Below are 6,092 nucleotides of genomic sequence, written 5' to 3'. Positions count from 1 at the left end.
TTTCTCTTCCAATTTTGCCCCCGCCCTTTTCCAAGTCGTCGAGCGGGAACTGCTTTGGTTCACCGAAACTATTGAAGAGATTTTTAATATTTATTTGGAAAAAAGATTCGTGAGAGAAGATAAGTAGCAGGCTAGCAGCTGTAGACCATCAACGGTAAAAAAAAAGCAGCTGAAGAGGTCCTATATTTATACGGGGCAGCTAGCGGTCTGTTCGGTTGGTTGGTTCATATCGTTGCTGGTTCGTGAAGAAGTACTGTTGGCTGATTTGTGTGAGAGAAAAATACTATTCCGACTGAAAATTTACGATCGTTTACGACAAGCCACAGCTAAACGAACAGGCTACCAGACGATTCGGCAGCAGGACGCGTCTAGACGCTGCTCCCTTTAAGCACAACACCAAATTTGTGTCACCTACGACATCCTCATCCTGGCTGTGCCCACGCCTAGCCACGCCCCTTTCCTGCAGTGCCGCCATCCCCCATCGCGTGCTGTCGCCGAGCTCGAATTGTCGCAACGAGATGGAGGAAAGGGAAGGAAAGGAAGGGAGGAAGAGGAGAGGCCGAGCTCGAACTGTAACATCTCGATCTACTTTTTTGTAATATCCATATGAAATATTTGCAATATATCTCTGAAACGCTTGAAATATACGCTTACAACATACGTGTGGCAGAACCGCCTAATCTAATACCTCTCAGGAATGCTCGTCTTCTATTAGACACTAAGCACTCAAGGGAGAACACCAAATTACGCGGTCCCGTCGGGCACATCCTATGGGGGAACCCGAAAATCCACATTTTTACATCAGGATCACAAATGAGAGAATAAAGCTTACATCATTCTTAACCATTTCTTACATTACTTTTAATATAATTTTAGATTATAATATTTATTATTATAACAGGGGAATATAATCATATTATCAGAGTTATGAAGAATTTAATTTTAACAGCGAAATATAAACATGTGATCAGAATTACAGCAGAAATAAACATCTATTCATGGCATGATGAAATATTAGTATATAAACTATGACAACAGATTGTGAGACTTTCATTTATAAAAATATTTAGTGAGAGTTATAAATAGAAACTACGATCACAGCATAAAGGAAATTCTCTCTGAGCTCACCAGGAGGATTCCACATATAAAGGTCAGCTCTAGCATCCACCTGTCACCTGCAACAGGGAAAATAAAAACCTAAGTACTCAATTGTACTCAGCATGACTTACCTGACAGGAGGAAAAAAAATACTTCAAGGATATGCAGGGCTATCTGGCTTGTGGATTTATTGCATCTGCAGGAGCATTACTAAAAGTGTGTCCTTATATTCGATTTTTATTAGCAGTACATTAGTACATTAACTAACCATTCTATGTAAGCACATGTGCTACTTTTTAAGCAGGTGGTAAACAATCAGATTTCCTTTTTTCATCTTTCATCTTCCAGTTCTTACTACGATGTTAGAGTTAAGACAAGCCGTACCGGATCGCCCAGCGATTCGTGAATCAATGCCCCCAGCTGGGTACCCCAAAAACATACGTCTCGCTTGTACCCCAGGCACAAGCAGAACCAACCCACTACCCTCTTGTCACGGGGTATAGGTCCTCGTCCAAATTGGGACTCCAAGCCCTTGCACCTGAGTCCCGGACTCAGTGCGATGCAAGGACCTCCTAACCCAAAAACCACCATAACAGTCGGTCTGGAAAGAGCCGGAACTCATGACAAGAGAGTAACAAGTCTTCCAAGCGCCCATACCCAAGTATGTGCTCAGGATAATAAGTCTGTGACTCGTCTAGCGTCTTATGCAATGGTCGGTCCTTAACCAACACAGACAGAGAAAGAAGTGTAACCAAACTATGCCCCACGTCCATGGCGACACAACCTCTTACACCCACCAATACCCAAACCATATCCCTATACGGTCACCATTTTTTTTTCCACCATTTATATTTTACAAGTGATGATAATACAGTAATATATTTTTTATCTCTCGCGAGTGACAGGCAATCACTCGATTTCTACCGGAGTCCTGTAGCATAGCAATCTACACGATCCTATCATATTAGTAAGACTCATGGGATAAAGATATATATATATATATATATATGCAAGTGGGTTTCATTCAACTCCTAAAAACTTAATGCATAATTATAATTTAAAGTGCAGTAAGATAGGGGTTATACACCGGGACTTGTCTGGGTAAGATTTAATCAGAAGTTAGCTTTCCATCATGGCAACACGAAGTTAGCTTTCCATCATGGCAACACAATCTCCAAAGTACCATTTCTCCATAAACTCCCGATGACTCCTCGATCCATCGACGTACCTATATGATATGCAATACCATACAGTGCAAAGACGTAATTAATCGACTACAATCGTGACTAGTAAAATACGATTTACGTCTCTCAAGTTAACGAGTCAGTCCTAACAACGACTGTACTTAGGCTATATAACCATGTGGTCGAATAAGATGTTACATCCCAACAAATGTTTTAGTTATAAAATTCTAAGGTGTTTCTTTATTTTATTCTATCAATTTAATATTTATTCGAAATAGAAAAATCATTATCTATCTAGCAATTTAATTATTCTAAAGCTACAAAAATTACAGTGAGCAACTAATATTGCTAGGAACCTATTGTAACAATTTCAGATCCAATACTATTACCAATTTATCACGAAAATTCCTACGAGTTCACCTTTTTACAATATTAAGTATCTCAAATTAATTATATAACTTCCAAGAATATCATCAAACTATGTGAACAAAGTATACTAGTAGATAGATCATGATTTTAGGAACTCAACATAATTGGTTTCATCATTTTTGGACAACTACACAATTTTATATTGATTTTATAAGTTTTATTCCTGAAACTAAATTATCAATCGCTTTATAAGACTAAAGGGCTAGCGGCTTGGCTTGGCCCGCGGACGTGCGGCCCAGGCATGGGAGCGGCACACGGACGGCCTAAGCGCGGCGTCGAGCAAGCCAAGATCGTGGATGCGCAGGGCGCGCGACCCAATAGGCTGGAAACGGCCGGCCCCGGCGGGAGAGCCCAACATGCAAAAGCAGGCCGGCCTGAGGCTCAGGTAGGCGCGCGGCCAGTGGCCTAGGCGGGCGCGTGTGGCCCAATGCGACACGGCCTACAGGCACGTGCGTGCCCTAGGTGGCAGCGGCGATGGCACATTTGCCAAACGGCCCCTAATCCTTCCTCAATTTAACCCGCGGTATGAAAAACACTATTTATGAGAGTCACATACTTCGCAATAAGAACCCTGGGAAAAGCTACATTCTCATTTCTCACCTTTTCCTCATTCTCAAAATAGAGAACGGCGTAGAGGCACCGCCCGGCGGCGGCGGCAATGGCGCTGAGGGCCAGGGAAGACACGGCAGCGACGGACAACCCATCGGCAAGCCACATGGGAACCTATGCGGCCTTGGCTGGCCGTGGCAAGACCCGAGCTGACCCTAGGTAGCCTGCCCGCGTGAGCCGATGTGGCGAGCACGCCGATCAAGGCAACGTCGGCCAGGCGAGGACGTGGACCACGACAGAGACGTAGCGCGGAACCCTGGCGCACCTATGCATGCAATGGCCGGTGATGGAAGCAGCCACAGAACCAACAAGAGTTCACCTAGAGCAACAGGTTCAGTGTGGGGCCAAGGGGCGCAACACGCGCTCATGAGAGAGGAAGGGCGATGGCGGTGAGCCGCTATGGAGCAGCAGGGCAGCGCTGTGGGCACGGACGCACGGGAGGGTAGCGATCCGAAGCGGACCGAGAGCTTGTGCGTGGAGAAAGACCGGCACCGGCAGGGTTGGAGATGTGCAGCCACAGCCAGCTTGCCTAACCATAGCATGGACCGAGGCAAAGGTGGAGCCATGGGGCAGAACAGCGGGTGCAGCGTGAACTGGTGGTGGGGCAGCGGCGCGGCGGGTGCTGCAGTGGCATGGGCATCGGGGTAGGCCGGCACCGGACGACGTGGGGTAGCGGCGGCATGGTGAAAGGTCCTAATATGGCTAGAGGGGGTGAATAGCCTATTTAAAAATATACAAATCAACTAGAGCAATTTGATTAGTATAACAAATAGTGAAATGCAAACTTGCTCTAGCTCTACAAGAGATTGCAAGCCACTTATCCAACAATTCTAGTTACTATGACCACTAGACACATAATTTGCTATGTCACTACTCACTAAGAGCTCTCACACTTGCTACACAATTCTAGTTACTTGAATGATCACTTGATCATTTTATGTATGCTTTAAGTACCTCAATATTCTCTTTGTTGCCTTTAAATGACTTTCTCTTGTTGAGGCTTGAAATCTAGTACACATACATACACTAAACATTACATCCGGCCTTGATGCGGTCACATAGAGTAGGCTTCCAATTATAGACCGATACATCTTTTGATCCACCATGTTACCACTAGCATCACTATCCAAGCTTTCACTTGTCCCCATTGATGTACTAATAGCTTTAGCATCATTCATTCCAAACTTCTTGAGTATGTCCTTAATATACTTGCCTTGACTCATAAATATGTCATTCTTTATTTGCTTGATTTGAAGACCAAGGAAGTAACTAAGCTCTCCAATCATGGACATCTCAAACTCACTTGCCATCATCTTACCAAACTCTTCACAAAAATCTTGATTTGTTGACCTAAATATGATATCATCAATCTAGATTTGTATTACAAACAAGTCATTTCCAAGCTTCTTGGTGAAGAGAGTGGTGTCAACCTTTTCCATTTTGAATCCCTTATAGAGTAGAAAATCCCTCAATCTTTCATACCATGCTCTTGGTGCTTGTTTTAATCCATACAAAGCCTTTCTCAACTTATAAATATGGTTGGGTTTCTTTTCATCTTCAAAACTGGGAGGTTGCTCAACATACATAAGCTCATTGATGTACCCAATGAGAAATGCACTTTTCACATCTATTTGGTACAACTTAATGTTGTGGGCATAAGCATAGGCTAACAAGATCCTAATTGCTTTCATTCTTGCAATCAGGGCATATGTTTCTCCAAAGTCAAGATCTTCAACTTGAGTATAACCTTGAGCCACTAATCTTGCTTTGTTCCTTATTACTATACCATCTTGATCTTGCTTGTTTCGAAAGACCCACTTGGTTCCAATCACATTATTATCCTTAGGCCTCTCAACTAACTCTCATACTTGGTTTCTTGTGAAGTTATTTAGCTTTTCATGCATAGCATTGACCTAATCAACATCCTTCAAAGCTTCATCTATTTTTTTAGGTTTAATGGATGACACAAATGAGAAATGCTCACAAAATGAAGCCAATCTTGATCTAGTTCACACACCTCTTGAAATATCACCAATTATAGTGTCCAATGGATGATCTCTTGCAACATTACTTGGTTGAAGCACTTGCGCTTGATTGCTTGCATTTGATTGATCACTTGGTTGAGATGATGAACTAGCCACCAATTGTTGAACTTGATCATGAGAACCACTAGCTTGCATATTTGAGTTAGAGAGCACTTGATTCTTGTCATCTTCAATATCAATCACCTCTCTAGGCCTTATATTATCAATGTCCATGTTCTTCATTGCATTGACCAATTGAGTGTCTCTTACATCATCTAAATTCTCATCTTCCTCTTAGGAACTATTTCTTTTATCAAATTCCACATCATGGACCTCCTTAAAAGTACCACTAGCCAAATTTCAAACTCTATATGCCTTGCTAGTAGTGGAGTAACCAAGCAAGAAACCTTCATCACATTTCTTTTCAAACTTGCTCAATCTAATGCCTTTGTTCAATATGTAGCATTTGCAACCAAAGACCCGAAAGTATGCTATATTAAGCTTTCTTCCATTCAATAGCTCATAAGGTGTCTTCTCCATCATGGGGTGACAATAGAGTCGGTTGCTATAGTAGCAAGCCATGTTGATTGCTTCGGCCCAAAATGAATGACTCACATTGTCCTCACTCAACATTGATCTTGCCATGTCAATGAGTGTTCTATTCTTTCTATCAACAAGACCATTTCATTGTGGAGTATACTTGACCGAGAATTGATGTCTAATTTTAAATTCATCACACAACTCATCA

This window comes from Miscanthus floridulus, chromosome 2 (assembly GCF_019320115.1).
Source record: "Miscanthus floridulus cultivar M001 chromosome 2, ASM1932011v1, whole genome shotgun sequence".
Lineage (NCBI taxonomy): Eukaryota > Viridiplantae > Streptophyta > Magnoliopsida > Poales > Poaceae > Miscanthus > Miscanthus floridulus.
This window is presented reverse-complemented; position numbering follows the sequence as displayed.